Source organism: Chenopodium album, chromosome 22 (assembly GCF_948465745.1).
Source record: "Chenopodium album chromosome 22, dcCheAlbu1.1, whole genome shotgun sequence".
In the NCBI taxonomy this organism is placed as follows: Eukaryota; Viridiplantae; Streptophyta; class Magnoliopsida; order Caryophyllales; family Amaranthaceae; genus Chenopodium; species Chenopodium album.
In genome coordinates, this window is record NC_137855.1 from 28,978,318 (window position 1) to 28,996,698 (window position 18,381).

General features: G+C 41.7%; 1 non-coding gene across 1 annotated transcript; it reads left to right on the forward strand.

Annotated features, from left to right (window-relative positions):
* The first annotated feature begins 2,399 nt into the window (after positions 1–2,399).
* Positions 2,400–2,505, forward strand: LOC145606360 (small nucleolar RNA R71). Its single transcript, XR_014105259.1, has one exon. It is a non-coding gene; the product is annotated as a small nucleolar RNA R71 (small nucleolar RNA).
* The last annotated feature ends 15,876 nt before the right edge of the window (positions 2,506–18,381 follow it).

The following is an 18,381-nucleotide window of genomic DNA, read 5'->3' on the forward strand; positions in this document are numbered from 1 at the left end:
CTTCCTTTGTCGTTCAATAGAAGGTAGGGTGCCCTCCTCAAGTGTTATGTTGTGTGTACACAAGGCGGGGCTTATGCCTTTAAGATCATCAATTGTGTACCCCAAAGCACCTTGGTGCTTTCTCAAAACACCACATAACGCTTGGGCTTGGCTCTCACTCAAGGATGCACTAACAATAATGGGATATGTAGAATTAGGGCCTAAGAATTCATACCTAAGATGTGATGGTAGAGGTTTTAGCTTTGCCATGGGAACACCTTTACCTTCTTTGGTTGAGGACACTTGCAAAGCATCTTGACTTGATATCCCCATACAAGTTTCTTCTTCACTCCCTATATTGCCTCCATCAAGCAAATCTTCATACAATTGCACTTCCTTGGTTGGGATACCTATCTTTTCCTTATTCAACAAGACACACTCAAGAGGATCGTTAGATGTGAGCAAGTGCTCATGCATGGAATTCACAATATTATCAAGCACTTCAACTCTCATGCAATTTTCTAAAGAAGAAGAGGGATATTTCATTCCTTCATTCAAATCAAATTCAACTACCTCCTCTACAATCTTAAGAGAAATTTTAGCACTTTTAACATCTATCATAGCCCCCGATGTAGCAAGGAAAGGTCTACCTAAGATGATAGGTATTGTAGCATCTTCATCCATATCCAACACTACAAAATCAAACGGAATAACAAATTTCCCAACCCTTAAAGGTACATCTTCTACCTTTCCCTTAGGAATCTTGATCGACCTATCGGCTAATTGCAAAGTAATCTTGGAAGGTAGAAGTTCTCCTAGACCTAATCTTTGATAAACCGAATATGGTATAAGGCTAACACTAGCTCCTAGGTCACATAAGGCATTATCAATTTGGGTCTTGTTAATGGCACAAGGGATGGAAAAATTTCCGGGATCCTTCAACTTAGGAGGCATCTTGTTCATGATAATTGCACTACAATGCTCGGTAAGGGTAATTGTCTCCATCGTATCACAAGTCTTTTTTCCACTCAAAATCTCCTTTAGGAACTTAGCATAGTTTGGCATTTGTTCAACAACATCGGTGAAAGGAAGAGTTAGATGAAGTTGCTTAAGCATCTCTACATATTTCCCAAATTGCTCATCCAACTTATATATTTTATATATTTGGGGATAGGGAAGCCTTGGTTTGCAAACCTCTTTCTCTTTCTCTTTCTCTATCACCTTCTCTACTTGTTCCTCATCAACATTTTCACTCAAAAAACATTCATCACCTTCAACTTCAATGGGATTCTTACTAGTGGTCTCACTAGCAACACTCTTCTTAGGCACACCTCCCTCAAGGACCTTACCACTTATAGTAACAATGGCATCCATAGGGTTCCTAGAATCTAGGCTAGGTGGAGTCAAAGAAGAAGAGTTTGCATATTCCTTGAACACACTAGTTAATTGAGAAAGTTTTTCACTCAAATCCTTGTTATAAGCCAACATATAATTAAACTTCTCTTCATTCAAAACCACACATTTCCAAAGTTTTGGCTTGTTTCTCAATGACACTTTCCAAAAATTCCCTAGAAGAAAATGATTGATCATAGGAATTATCATTTGAACTTTGAGCATTTTGAACTAAATCAATTGGGGAACCATCTTGAAAATTTGCTTGAAAATATCCCCTAGTTTGATTATTCCAATTACCCCTAGTTTGATTTTGGCTCCTTTGTTGACCATGGTTATCATAACCTTGATTATGATCCCCATGTCTATGGCCATGACCATGACCATTACAACCATGATGGTTATAGTTACCATGAACCCCTTGGTATCCATGATTTCTACAACCTCCATTTTGGTAATAATCATCATGATTCACATGATAATTCCTATTTCCAACATTCCTTTGAACATCAATTCTAGGTTCACAAGCATGATTATTGACATAATTCACATGTTCCATTTCACTTCCATCACATTCACTACAAGGAACATTTGGGCACATAGAAGCATTGTGATAATTCATTCCACATAATTCACATGGCCAACATTCCAGAATCATGCAACAAGAAGAAAGATTGGAGTTAGAGTGAGAAGATGTACCTCTCCCCTTAATTTGGGAGGGAAGAATTGGAGCTTGGGAAGGGGGCTTCTGAAGCTTTTCTTTGAGAGACATAACTTCTTTCCCCAAATCCGCAATCAAAGTAGTCAAATCATTGATGGCACTAAGTTGTTCGATTGAGTAACCCTTGCTTATTGGTTCTCTCTCCGCTTCTTGCCAATTCATGTAATGACGAACCACTTCATCAATTGCATCAACCACTTCTTCTTCCGTTTTGTTCATGATTGGGCCTCCGGCTCCGGCATCCAAACTTGCTCTCCCATGAGAACTCAACCCACCATAGAAGATATGTATGATTTAATAGGTAGGAATCCCATGGTGTGGACACTCCCTTTGATAATCTTTAAATCTTTCCCATGCTTCATAGAGACTTTCATTTGGCTTTTGCTTGAACCCTTGAATCAAAGCTCTTGCCTCCGCCGTCTTCTTTTGAGGATAGAAACGGAACAAGAAAGCTTTGGTGACATCATCCCAAGTTCTCAAAGAATTGGGCTTCACTTCCTTATCTATCCATTCCAAAGATCTTCCTATGAGAGAGAAAGGGAACAACTTAAGGCAGATAATCTCTTGAGATACTCCTTTGACCTTGATTGTGTTACAATATTTTTCAAACTCCTTAAGATGGTTAATGGGGCTCTCGTTCTTTGCCCCACTATATTGTCTCCTCTCAATTAGGTTGATCATTGCCGGCCTAATTTCAAAATCGTTTGCCGGTGTTGTAGGTGGAGCTATGCCGCTCTCATACCTATATGCACCGGGTACTCCAAGTTCCTTCAAGGCAACTTTTGAATTTCCTCCCATGGCTTGGGATCTATGCAGACAAAACTCAAAGAAAATATTAGTAGCACGGCTACAAGTGTAGCCTAAAGTGTAAAATCTTTTTGTATTTTGCAAATAGAGTGGAATAGACTCAACAACAACATGCACTCAAAGCACCACTCCCCGGCAATGGCGCCATTTTGATGGGATGAAGAACGGTAGGTCGTTGGGCTACCACCCCACCCAATCAAACAAAATTTGTAACTCAACTAACCCCTATAAAGTGTAGTGGTAAGTCAAGGTCGAACCCAAAGGAATAGAGGTCGAATGCACGATGCCTAAGTCAAGCTATTCCGAAATCTAGTAGGGGTTTATGGTAGAAGCTAGAACTAAGCTAGGCAATGCAAAAAGCTAGTACTAATTGAATGCTAAAGCACTAGGGGAATGGATCCACATGCATCAACAATGAAGTTCAATCAACTTGGGGAATCAACCAATCAAGTCAAGCAATGTGAGGGAAAACCGAAATTGCAACCAAGAGAGTACATCAAGCTATTCTCCTAGAGGTCTAATTAGCGTCAACTACATCAAACACTAGCTAGGAAACATCACAAGATATCTCAATCGAGTAATTATAAGACACAAATCAATGGTCCGTATCAATGTGAACTCACAATGCAATCTAGTGTGAATAACAAGGGTGATCAAGCCTAATCAAGCACACACATGCACAAAATCAATCAACCAATTTAATCACATTATCAACTCAATCAATTTCCCCCAAATTAATCTCAATTCATCATCAATACATGCTTCACCACTACCCTAGCAATAAACTACTCACAATCCATGAAGAACATCAAAACCAAAGCTAAACTAATCATCATTCCCAAATTCATCAATTGAAATCAAATTGAAACCAACAAATTCAATCAAAATCAATCAAACTATCAATTAACCAAATCAAACAACAATACTAATGAAATCAAACATTAAATTGGATTAAAGAGTAAAGAATCCTTACAAACTTGATAGAAATCAAATCAAATGTAGCAATATTCAATCATCAATCATCAAACCCACACTTTCTTTCTCTAAAAATGCTAAGAACTAGTGTTTTTCTCTCTCTAGAATCTAATCTAATCTAATTCTTACTTAATGAAGATCTAATTCTCCCCCTATAAAAGGAAAGAAATAACTATCAAATACAAAGAGGAAGTTGAGAAAGTCGTCCAAAAATAGACCCACGCCGGTGCGGGCGCTCGGAGGAGAGAGAATGGTGCGTACGGGAGCACACCCAGACAGGTGCGCCCGCACGCACCTGGTGTACTGTGCGGCCGCACTCGACAGATGTGCGGCCGCACACTCCTCGAGTGCGCCCGCACATGGCTGCTGCTCCTTCTCTTCTTCTTCGTCCTAGCTCATGCGGTGCACACATCCTAGATGATGGTGATGGAGGACAAAGTAGGCAGGAACTTTCTTGAATTTCTTGAAGGGTATAAGCCATGAGGAAGGCATATACAAGACCTTGAAGCATGCTCCTTAGACATCCCTTTGACTTGAGACTTCTTGCACAAGCTTTAGGCATGAAAATCAATGGAGAACTATGGAGAGGAAGCTCGGGAATCCTTGGACAATCAATCACAACCTACAATCAAAGGATAAAAAGCAAGTAAAAAGGGAAAAATAGCAAGTAAACTAGGAAATGCATAAAATAGAGAAACTAACTACAAAAAGCATAAAATGAAGAAAACTAGAATAAAACTAAGGAAAACTTAAGAAAAGAGTAATAAAATGAAAAAAAATTCATCCAAAAAGGGACCAAATGAGTGCCATAAATGTCACTCATCAAATTCATTTTGATGGGAAGGAGAACGGTAGGTCGTTGGGCTACCTCCCCACCCAATCAAACAAAATTTGTAACTTAACAAACCCCTATTTAGTGTTGTGGTAAGTCAAGGTCGAACGTAAGGGAATGAAGGTCGAATGCACAATGCCTAAGTTAAGCTATTTCGAAGTCAAGTAAAGGGGTTTATAAAGGAAACTAGAGCTAGAGCTAAATGATGCAAGAACTTGTATGAAATCAATCTAAAGACACTAGGGCAATGGATCCACATGAAATTGTGATGGAAAATGGTAATTTGGGAGGTCAAACCGACTAAGTCAAGTGATATGAAGGAAGATCATCATGTATCCAAAAGAGCATACCAAGTTAGTTCATCTAGAGGTCTAACTAGCGTCAACTATGCTAAACACTACCTAGGGAACGTCACAAAACACCTCAATCGTGAAATTGCAAGTTACTAATCAATGGTACGTATCATAGCAAGCTCACAATGCAATCTAGTGCAATAATCAAAGATGGCCAAACTTCAATCAATCACACACATGCACATGAATTATCAACCAAATTTAATCATATCATCAACTCCATCAATTATCCCCAAATTACTCTAATCCATCACTCAAACATGCTTCACCATTTCCCTAGCCAGAAAACTACTCACTAGCCATAGGAATCAAGGTCAAAACTACAACAATCATCAATTTCATCATCAACATAATTGAAATCAAAGATCAAACCAACAATCAATCAAAAATCAATAAAACTACAATCAATCATCAAACAAGCTTCAATCAATCAACAATAACATGGAAAACAAATGAAATCAACTAGAATCAAACTTGTATTGAAATCAAGAAGAAGATCCTTACAAAACTTTGATCTAAAGATCAATAACAATGAAGAATTCTTGAGCAATCACCAAAAATCATGAGTTTCTCTCTCTAAAGTTCTTGAGTTTCTTTCTCTAAAATTCTCTCAAAAACTAACTATCAAAATCCAATCTAAAAAAAACTTCTTTCTAAAAATAGGAAGAAATAACTATATATACAAGGAGGAGGTCGGTATTGACGCCCAAAAATAGACCCACGTAGGTGCGGGCGCTCGGAGGAGAGAGAATGGTGCGCACGGGACACACCCAGATTGGTGCGCCCGCACGCACCAGGTGTGCGGCCGCACTCGACCAATGTGCGGCCGCACACCACCTTGGTGCGCCCGCACCTGGCTGGGTATTCCCCCTTCATCTCTTCGTCCTAGCTCAAGCGGTGCACACATCCTAGATGATGATGATGGAGGACAAAGTAGGCAGAAACTTTCTTGAATTTCTTGAAGAGTATAAGCCATGAGGAAGGCATATACAAAGCTTTGAAGCTTGCCCCTTGGATCCACCTTTGACTTGAAGCTTCTTGCACCATCTTTAGGCATGAAAACAATGAAAGATCATAGAGAGGAAGCTCGGGAATTCTTGGACAATCAATTACCACCTACAAACAAATGATAAAAAGCAAGTAAAAGAGAAAAATAACAAGTAAACTAGAAAATGCATGAAATAGAGAAACTAACTACAAAAAGCATAAAATGAAGAAAACTAGAATAAAACTAAGGAAAACTTAAGAAAAGAGTAATAAAATGAAATAAAATTCATCCAAAAAGGGACCAAATGAGTGCCATAAATGTCACTCATCAAATTCCCCCAAGCTAAACTTTTGCTCGTCCTCGAGCAAAACAAAGCAAGAAAGAATAAGGATGAAAATTTTATTGAAAACGAAAAAGAAAGACTCAAGATAAGAATATACACTAAAATTCACTGTCGTAGGAATCACGGTTGTTTTTAGCTACAACAAGCCCTTTAAACCCCAAGGTCGCCTATGAGGACGAGTGAGGTATCGTAAGGATATCCTAAGAGTTTGACCCATAACTCTCCACCAAACATCAATGAGGCAAACCATAAAAAGAAAAGGAAAATAAAATGAAAACAAACCTTTGCGAAATGAACTAACATAAAGACTATAATGCAAATGAATGACAATCTTTCTCAAGTAGTTAAGATATGCACGTTTCAAGATATCCAAGGTTGATTGAAACATAGGGTATGCTAGGCATAGGAACTAGTTATCACAATCCACTTTCATCCCAAACAATCTTACCGCGTTCTCCCCACTAGTCTCAAATCTCCCCTTAGTGAGTGTCCCAATGATTCCTCGAAGGAGCCGGAAAAAGAATTATTTTAAGGCTACTCTACAATCTTGACTATGCATCCCCTTTCCTTATGCAATGACCCATGATGCCCTCCCCCGAATAGTGACTCAACTATCTAGGTCGAAAGGTCTTTCCCCAAGGTTGTAACGTAAGGCATAAAGGGTGAAGGTAGGCTAAAATTTAAAAATTTGGTGATTTTCCTAAAAAGTAAAGCAAAAGGGTGATTAATCCTTAACACCACAATCAAGAAATTACCAAATGAAAACAACACCCCCAAGCTTACTTGAAGCTATACTCACAAAAATATAAACAAAAAGCGTACACGCTTCTTCCCCAAGCTAAAATGAAGCATTGTCCTCAATGCTTAGAAGGATTAAAGAATACATAAAAATATTTTTGAAATTTTCACTTTTTCAACTTTTTTTTTCTTTTTTTATTGAACTTGCAATGTCCATGCCTTTTACTTAATCCGGACGGCTTTTCCTATATGCAACTTATTAGTCCATGCCTTTTCGAAGTAGGACGGCTTTTTCACAAATATTTGCCATTATTCACAAAGAAAATGAAATCACAAACTTGCATTCATAGAAACCAAAAGTCCAACTTATCCACCACAAACTCCATCTCAAATGATCATATTGCTTCATAAAAACCGGGAAAATATAGAAAATGAAACAAACGGTCAAATAACTAAAGATGTGGCTTGAAAAGAAGGGATAAGGCTCAAATGGTTGCAAGAAGGAAAATGTAAACCCAAAAATAAAGAAAATAACAAAATATAACAAAAATGAAAAATACCACCCCGAAAAATGTGCCTTTGTCCTTCCTAGATAGTTCGGTCTCGTGTTTGAGAATCATACATCAAGCTTTATTAGATTAGGTTTGCATAGTCAAGGATCCACGCCGCTCATACAAGGAATGTTGAAGGCTAGAAAAACAAGTAACCTCACAAGGTTGTGGCAAAAACTCATTAGTGGTGTCAAATTGACTATAGGGAGCAACTACCAACATGCCACAAACAAGTAGAATCCGGCTTCATGATCCTCCTAGTTCAAACCAACTACCCTAGCATACACTATCCTAGAGTCAACAGAACATAGTCTCAAACCGTGCATACCTTTACAACCTAGGAAGAAAATCATGCAAACGACAAGTCCAATGTACAAGGTTCATTCCAAAAGAAAAATGAAAAAATAATGCCTCAAAATCATACAAAAATGAAAAGAAAAATAAAGGAAAGTAAAAGAAAAAGAAAAATAAAAGAAAGTAAAAGAAAAGAGATGGAAACATAGAAAAGGAAATATAGGAGAAATAGCATGCAATGGACTAGAAAGCAAGTTAAACACATAAAATTCCCAATCGACAAACAAGTGATCGATCGACATCAATGTCATCGATCCCAAACACATTACGTGTTAACAAGCATCCATCCTCGAACCATTCAACTTCTCCTAAACTAATCCTATTCTATGCAACCAAGGAAAATAAAGAGAAAATAAGAAAGGTCTCACCGGGCTTCCAAGCTTAGCAAAAATAAACGAAGCAATTAGAAACCACCTCGTAGCATTCCATATCCATAAGCTCTTCAAGGAACCAAGTGAGAAAAAAAGAAATAAAAGAAACTATGAACAAAGAAAATGGTTAGTAACTTCAAGACAAATAAAAAAAAACAACAAATAAAAAGAAACTAATCCAAACAAAAAGTATATACACCCAAAGAAAATAAAGGCTAAACTAATCAAAGGATAGAAAGAATAAAAGAAATAAAACTAAGGAAACAAGAAAGTCTAAACTAACTAAAGAACTACACTAAACTACAAGATTTGGATTTAAGGGATTTGGATCAAAGGGTTTTGGATTAAGGGGATTTGGATATTAGGGATCAACAACAACAACATGCCAAGCGAAACATCATCACAAACAACAAGCATCCAAGCAAATAGGGAAAACAAGCTAGCTACAAGGAAGGTAGCCTAGAGATCAAGAAAATGAGGAAATCAAACAAGAGGAATAAAAACAAACATGCAAACAACTAAGGTATGTACACAACAACAAAATTGGTCACTGAGCAAAATATTAGTTCCCCCAAGCTAGATAAAAATACATCTCAACATCCCAATCAAAACAAAACATGCATCAAAAATATAAGGGATGGAGGCAAAAAGCATGAGAAGCTAAAGGGAACTAATAACTACTACCATCACCACCACCAATCCCACTCGGCCCGGCCCCATCGGGGTCCTTGTTGCGCTCGGGGTCATCGAAGGGATGAGGGTAAGGCTCCCATCCTCCGGTGTACCCCTCGGGCCACCCATAATGCCCCTTGAAAAGATCTTGTTGCGAAGGAGCAAGAGGGGTGAAGTTATCGGGCAAAGTGAGTTCGAAGGGGTGGTTGGGATGGACATGGGGGTAGTTAGGATCACCCATATAGTCACTACCACCCGGAGCCTTGTAATCATAGTTACCGTGCTCGTCCGGATAGTAGCGACGCTCGGTGTCGAGGTTAGAAGGCCCCGACCAATAAGGATGCCCAAACGAAGGTAGAGGACCTTGTTGGGGCGGGAAGTACGGATAGTTAACCGGGGGAGTAATGTGGGATGAAGAACGGTAGGTTGTTGGGATTTTAAAATTCAACACTCTCTTCTCTCTCAACTCCTTCACCATCACTCATATTCTCACCAAAGGTATCCTCACACACTATTGGTTGCTCAAAATCACCATCATCATCCTCAACACACACATTGGATTTGTTATTTTCACACACAAGCATCAAAGATGACAATTGGTTTTCTAGCTCTTCATTTCTCCTTCTTCCATCCTCAAGACGCTCCTCACTCTTTTTCATCTCCAATTGACTTCTCAAACGATTAAGAGTAGACTTCATTTTAGGCCCAAGATTATCACTAAGCTCAACATGCCTAATTTGAGTTTCCAAGGTAGCAATAAGAGATTCAAAGGATGTAGGAGATTGAGGCTCAACAAAAGAAGAAGAAGTACAACCAAGATTGGAAGAATCAACATTGAAATCATGAGCATGTACATCACATTGGGGGGCGGGGGCAAAATCAAGAACATGAGATTCATAATCAAGGGAACGAAGCACATCACAGGAAGGCATGGTAAATAATGAAGAATATTAAAACACACCATTAGCATCAACTTGAGCATGTACTTCATCATCATGAACAAAAGGGGAAATAGAGTTGAAATCATGTGTTCTAGGTTCACTAATGGGATCATGTGACAAATCATGGGAAATCATGCTAACATTAGAAGAATCAAGACATTGCACATCAATATTAGGAACATGATTATCCCTATTATAGACATCCCTAGCAAACCAAACATAAAAATCCCAAGCATCATCAATTGACAATGCTCTAAATTCACCATTATGCATGCATTCAACTTCATCCCTAGTTTGCTCATTCAAACCAAAATAACAAATCTCACAAGCCTCCCAAAGGCTACTACAATTACAATCAAGAAATCCCTCTAGTCTATTAAAATATTCACAAAAAGGCTCATTGTCAAATTGAGGAAATGAGAGACATGCCATTTTATATAAAGCAAACAAAAGAAATCAAATAAAAGAAAATTATAAACAAAGACCTAGACTCAAGCAATCAAAAACACTCAAACATAGACACTGTTCCCCGGCAACGGCGCCATTATGACGTGGGGAAAACTAGGTCGTTGGGATAATTCTCCCTAAGCCAAACAAAATTTATAAACACTCAACAAACCTAAATACAAGTATAGAGGTAAGTCAAGGGTCGAACCCAAAGGAATGGTAATGCCTAAGTGCTTCCAATTATATGCCTAAGCTAGGTCGAAGACAAGAGATAAAAGGTGACTCTAACAACTACTAAAACGAAGAAACCAAACAAATATAAGAGCTAGGGATTAGGATCCACTTATAATAGCAATGAACAATGCAAATTGGAATAGGAAAGTCGACTAAGTCAAGCAATGTGAGGGAAAGTCAATCACGCAACCAAAAGAGCATATCAAGCTATTCTCCTAGAGGTCTAACTAGCGTCAACTACATCAAACACTAACTAGGAAACATCACAAGACACCTCAATCGTGTAAATGCAAGCCACAAATCAATGGTCCGTATCAATGTGAACTTACAATACAATCTAGTGCAATAATCAAAGTTAGCTACTCTTTAATTAATCACACACATGCACATGATCAATCAACCAAGTTTAATCACATCATCAACTCCATCAATTATCCCCAATTTACATCAATTCATTACATCATAAGCTTCACCAAATCCCTAACTAAACAACTACTCAAACATGATCATCAATTCAACCAACAACTAAAGAGAATCTACAAACAACAATCTAAGAAGAACAAATCCACCAATCAAAGATCAAATATCAATATAAAACCAAAGAAACATGAATATCCAATATCAATCATCAAATTCCAATCAAAATCAAACAATCAAAACAATGAATATTAAACAAAGCAATAAATGAGATAGAGTTTAGAAATGCTCTTTGATAATAGAGTAGATCTCCAATACAATTGTCACATTTGGATCTTCAATCTCTCAATCACCATTGAAATTCCTCACTTTCTCTCTCTAAAATCTACTCCTAAAATTAACCCTAAAAACTAGAGAGAGAAGCTCTCAACTACGCTAGAAAATGATCTAAAAATCTACTTAATCTATTTGTCTAATTGTTTCTCTCTCTACCCAAAAATGGGTATTTATAAATACAAGGATTAAAGAAATAAAAGAGAAAAGAAAATAAAAGAAAAAGGAAAAGAAAAGAAAAGAAAAGAAAAGAAAAGAAAAATAAAATAAGAAAAGAAAATTAAAGGAATTAAAAAGGAAAATAAAATTAAAGAAATAAAAAGGAAAGGGAATCGGCTTGCTGCTCCAATTCATCAAAAGGAAATCATCCCCTGCTTCGCACTATCCTCAAGCACGCAGCACACCATCACAGCCACTCATCAACATCAATCAACGACTCAAGTAAAACCCAGCTGGGTGCGGCCGCACTCGTTGAATGTGCGCCCGCACCTGCTGAGGTTCGAGGCTGCTCTGCTGGAGGTTCGATTGGAGGCGGTGCTGCGGCGGCGATGCTGCTCGGAGTTGCTTCGAGGGAGGTTGATTTTGGGTGAAGACGGGGCTGCTAGGAGGTGCTGCTATTGGTGTTCGAATTGGGGAAATAAGGGAGTTGTGCTAGTGGTTGCGGGAATTGTTGGCTGCGGTTGAGGAGGTAAAAGGGGCAGCAGTTGCGGGATGATTGGTGGTGTTTGTGTGGGGTGATGGTTAATTGCGGTTGTTGGTGGTGTAATTGGAGGTGTTGCGGGAGCAGGGAAAGTGGCGAAGGCTGCTGGTGGAAATAGAGTGCGAAGGTGGTGGTGGTTGGAGTATGCGGTAGTGGTGTCCCAATCCACTTTCATCCCAAACACCCAGACAGGTGCGCCCGCACGCACCTGGTGTGCGGCCGCACACTCCTCGAGTGCGCCCGCACATGGCTGTTGCTCCTTCTCTTCTTCTTCGTCCTAGCTCATGCGGTGCACACATCCTAGATGATGGTGATGGAGGACAAAGTAGGCAGGAACTTTCTTGAATTTCTTGAAGGGTATAAGCCATGAGGAAGACATATACAAGACCTTGAAGCATGCTCCTTAGACCTCCCTTTGACTTGAGACTTCTTGCACAAGCTTTAGGCATGAAAATCAATGGAGAACTATGGAGAGGAAGCTCGGGAATCCTTGGACAATCAATCACAACCTACAATCAAAGGATAAAAAGCAAGTAAAAAGGGAAAAATAGCAAGTAAACTAGGAAATGCATAAAATAGAGAAACTAACTACAAAAAGCATAAAATGAAGAAAACTAGAATAAAACTAAGATAAACATAAGAAAAGAGTAATAAAATGAAATAAAATTCATCCAAAAAGGGACCAAATGAGTGCCATAAATGTCACTCATCAGACAGGCGGCACATGGAGGACAACTTGGAGAAGTTTAAACTCATGCACCCGTTAGGAGACGGGTACAAAATCAGAGTGCCGCCTGAGGACGGCACCATCGCCTGGGAAGACGATCAACAGAACGCCAACGGCTACTTCAGCTGTTACGAGGCGGTGTTCAAGGCAGGTTTCCGCTTTCCCCTTCACCAGGCGGTGAAGGCAATCTTAAGAGGCTACGGCCTCGGAGTCTGGCAACTTACCCCCAATTATTGGGCAAATATTTTGGGGTACGTTGCTGCCTGCGAATTTCAGGGGCTCCATCCCGGCTGGGAAGCTTTTGCTAAGATGCATTATCTTTGCCGCAACCCAGGCGGCTGGAGGGCGTGGTACACTTTAACCACGTATCCCCAATACATGATGACCTTGGAAAAGGTCTCTAAATTTGACGGCTGGAAGCACAGGTTCTACCTGCTGACGGCTCCCAGCAGGCGGGAGAACTATGAGCTCCGCCAATACAATAAGAAGCCTGAGCTGATGGGCCGGAAGTGCTGTCTTCCCCGGATTCCGGATGAGGATTTCGACAAAATAATTGAGGCAGACTTTTTTGGCCTCACAGACGCAACCCTGTCAACCGGGGAGACATTAAAAGTCCCCAAGAACTGGATCCCTAAGAGCGCCTGGCTTAGGGATGAGTGTTTCTTAGTTGCCTGTGGGCTAGGAAACATGTTTACCAAACGTATGCGCCTGTGTTCACATCCGTATGTAGTGCTTTTGTATCAAAATTGTTTGATGATGTACTGATTAACTTTTTCCTTTTTACAGAAGAAGCTTTAAACATGTTGCCTGATGAGAAGACACCTAGGCGGTCCTCTACAACCATCCGCAAGGAGTTGGCGGAGAAACAGGCGGCCGAGCTCAGGGCCAAGGTAGAAAACGCCCGACTCTTTCTTAGGTTGGCTTCAAATTTTACTTTCTCCGAATGCTAACTTTAACTTTGTTTTTTCGAAAATTTCATGAAATGCCCCTGAGTAATTTTTTTATTCACCAAATACCCATCAAAACTTACAAATTCACCAAATACACTTGAGTTTAAAAAAATGTCACCAAATGCCCTTAATGACTAACGGCGGTTAACACCGTTAGTCATTAATGACTAATATGCCATGTGGCAGCCTCTAATTGGTTGTTGTAATATTAGTTAATTAATTATTAAAAAAAACTTTTAAAAATATAAAAAAAATAAAAAAAATTCCCCAACCACCCAAGACCCACCCCACCCCTAACGGCCGACCACCAGCCACCAACGCCACCACTGCCAGATCCCATCCCCCCCCTACGCCGGTGGTCCATTTTCGCCGGCGAGGGCAGCCCCCCCACCCTCTGACACCGCCTCCCCTACCCCCAGCCCCCTCTCCCTCCGTTTCCCCTCCCCTTAAACCCCTCCCCATCCCTCGAAAACCCCCCTTCTTTGCGGCCGGCGTCCAAACCCCCTCTCCGGCGCCGGCGAACATTTTCCGCCCCACCCCCCACCATCCCCACCCCCTTTCCCCCCTAAACCACCACCATAAAAACCGAAAAACCCCCAAATCGAAACCCTAATTTTCGATTTGGGGTTTTTTCGATTAAAGGGTTTTTTCGGTTTTTTGGGTGGTGGTTTGGGGGGAAAGGGGGTGGGGATGGTGGGGGGTGGGGCGGAAAATGTTCGCCGGCGTCGGGGAAGGGGTTTGGACGCCGGCCGCGAAGGAGGGGGGTTTTTCGAGGGATGGGGAGGGGGTTTAAGGGGAGGGGAAACGGAGGAAGAGAGGACTGGGGGTAGGGGAGGGGGTGTCGACGGTGGGGGGGCTTCCCTCGCCGGCGACCGGCGCTAGTTCTGGCTGGGAGCTGGTGGCCGGCGCCGGCACCGTCTGGCAGGGGCTGGTGGTGGGTCGAGGTGGGTCTTGAGGGTGGTGGGTTTTTTTTTTTTGTTTTTTTATTATATTTTAAAAGTTTTTTTTTAATAATTAATTTATTTATGTTACAACGACCAATTAGAGGCTGTCACGTGGCATATTAGTCATTAATGACTAACGGTGTTAACCGCCGTTAGTCATTAAGGGCATTTGGTGACATTTTTTTAAACTCAAGTGTATTTGGTGAATTTGAAAGTTTTGATGGGTATTTGGTGAATAAAAAAATTACTCAGGGGCATTTCATGAAATTTCCGTTGTTTTTTTCACAGGGAGGTGAAGTAGGAAAGACGTTTGAGAAGAAGCTTAAACGGGCGAGGGAGGAGTCCGCCTCCACCACCATCAAGACAAAAAAATCCAGCTCTACAATGACTCCTGGCGCCCCAGCCGGGAAACATCAGATGCGGATAGGGGGGAGAAACGAGAGGGTAGGCGGCAGTTTGGGCCTTGACCTCGCCAACCCCCTATCAGCGACCGGGGGGTTCACCACGCCTGCAAGCGGCTCTCGCTTAGCCGGCTCTGAAGGTAAGAACCCATTTGAATCTCCGCCTGAGCTGGGGTGGCCTTTGCGAGTGAAATCCCATTCCCAACAGACGTTATCCTCAGACGGTCGGCAACAGATAGGTGCCGCCTTAATTTCGCACTCATCACCTGTTGATTATGGTGCGGATCAATCTCTTCGCTGGCCAGACGTCCAAAGGCATGCCAAGGCCATGCTGGAGGCGGTGAGCAAGAAGGATAAAGATGCTATCCCTGGGATAGAGACGTTCAACCTAGAACGAATCTTGTCCCTTCTGGCTGAGGTAAGATACTTGAATAAATTTTTCTAAGTGCTTTACTCCGCCTGCAGTACCAACTTGATTTGCTTTTGCAGGCTCTGTTGCGGGTAGACGGGCTAAAGCGTCCTTACACCCGCAAACGGGAAGAGGTAAAAAGGGCCAAGAAGTCAGCCACAGACGCTGATAATGTTGCTTTATACTCCACTATCATAAATGACCTTGTAACTAAAGCAACCACCATGACAAAGGCGTCGAAAATCCAGAAGCTGGAGGCGGATCTAAAGACGGCCAAGCAGCAGGTGAGTGACGCGGAGGCAGCTCAAAAGAAGGCGGAGGAGGACCTCAAGAAAGCTGAGGATGCGCTCAAAAAGGCCCAGGCGGACCTTGGCAAACTCCAAGGTGTTTCTGAAAAGAAAACTGATTTAAAAGCCAAGGTTCAGAAGCTTGAGGATGAGGCGGCCAAGGCTCATACGAACTTCTTAGCAACCCTGGAGGTGGAGCAAAACCGCCTGGCTGAAAGTGACGCTGACAATGATGCCAGAATGAGGATCGCCTGGGCTGCCTTGTACCCAGACAAGGATTACGGCGTTTGGGCACTGGCTCACAAGTACGCCGAGGAGGTCGTGTACTTGAGAGAGAAGGGCGAGCCGGAGCCTGAGTCCTTCGCCGTCTGGGCCACACTGAACTTCCCGAGCCTGAACATCCTGGTCCTAGTCAAGCGCATGTGATTCCCTTAAATGATGAGGAAGAAGGGCAAAAGGACCAGGAGGAGCCACCTGTGGCCTCATGATTTCAGTGGCAGTATGCCATCTCTTTTTATATTTTTTTTATCTGTGGCAGTATGCCAACTCTTGCTTTTCCGGCCTGCGTGCCGAGTATTCTTGTATTTACCGGCTGAGGAGCCGGGTTAATCAACATTTATCTCTCTTCTCCCGGACGGGATCCGGTTAACATTTGTTCCACAACAACCGTTTGGTTGAGTGGACTTTAATGAATGTACCGAATGAGTCGGTTTTGATCATTTTGCGTTTGAGTTTAGATTTCAATTTTTGCATTTTCAATTTTGCGTATATGCCTGAATTTTTCCTAACTTATCAAAAGCATGCGGCGATTTCAATTCGGCTGTCCTTGCCCTTGGACGGCTGTGTGGTTGATTTCAAATAGAGTTGGTTGATTGACTTGGAAACGTATGATGTTGCAAAGAGCATGATACGTTTGTAAGTCAATCAATCACAGTAGTGATTGCCCCAAACCAAGTGCACAGCCGTACACAAAAAGGCGTTCCAGTCACTAACCAGACGGTGTTTGACTGTCTAGGTAGAGATTGCATAGCCATTGCACAACTCTTTTACCCCAAAAGGGAGAATGTGTGCAATTTAAAAACGAAAAAATGCTAAGTAAGAACTTCAGTCGGTCACCGACTGATGTCGCAGGACGCCCGGGTTCCGAAACTTGGTCGTTCCTTAGACTGTTCAGGTCAGACGGCTATGGATGGACCGATTCGGCCGTCCAATTGTGGCCGTCTGCATTGGTACGTAGAGTAAGCAGGTTGGCTTCTCTCTGCGACGATCGCACCCGGAGAGGTGTCGCCGGACGCCTTTGTCCATGTTGGGACAGACGAATTTGTGAAAAAGCAGCCATCCGGCTATTGGCCTCTGGTCTAGGTTGAGACCGGCAGTATAACCACTAAGCGGTTTTGTGCTTAGCTTAATTATCTGGCCATTGGCCTCTCGTCATACAGACGTTGATTTCGCTTCCAAGTTTCAAATTCAGAAGGTTTAACAAATGACCCGTCTGAGCAATGCTTCAGGCGGCGTACAAAACTTAAAATAGACAATCATAACTGAAAACAAAAAGCAATTTCTCATTAATGTACTTCTTGTTTACAAACATTACAAATCTCAGAAGTAGTACTTTTTCAAATTGTCTACATTCCAAGTTCTAGGCAGGTGCCTGCCGTTTGGAGTTTCCAGGCGGTAGGTGCCGTCTCTTACTTCTTCATAAATCCGGTAAGGGCCTTCCCAATTTGGAGTTAGCTTTCCAAGCTCATTGGCCCTACCGGTTGCCTCCATTTTCCGTAACACTAAGTCGTCAACTTTTAAAGGACGCTTGTGTACTCTCTTGTTGTAGGCTCTGGTCATTCTCAGACGGTAAATCTCATGACGCAAGGCGGCATTGCCCCTGCCTTCTGGGGGTGAGTCCAATGCTAGGCGCATTGCTTCCCAGTTTGCCTCTTCATCATATAGCATGGCTCTGAGAGTCGACTCATAATGTTTAATGGGCAAGACAGCTTCAGCACCGTAAACCATAAGAAATGGGGTTTCACCGGTTGCCCCCTTTACTGTTGTACGGATGGCCCATAGGACATGGATTAACTCTTCTGCCCATAAACCACCGGCTATTTCAATTTTCTTCTTAATGCCGTTTGAGATCAATTTGTTAAAGGCTTCAACTTGGTCGTTTGCTTGGGGTCGGCCGGCTGATGCAAAATAACTTGAGATCCCTTGATCTCCCAACCAAGTTTTGATCTGAGGCGTCTCAAACTGAGGACCATTATCGAACACCATAGACATAGGTACCCCATACCAGGTGATGATGTTCTTCCAGATGAAGGAAATTACGTCCGCTGTCTTGATGTTCTTAACCGCTTTGGCCTCCACCCACTTGGTGAAATAATCCACAGCCACCAAGATGTAGCGCTTTCCGCCTGGTGCAGGCGTGTAAGGAACTAAGATGTCCATGCCCCATTTTGCAAACGGGATTGGGCCGTCCCAGGGATTTTTTGGGTAATCTGCTCCCAGGATGGCCGTCAGATCA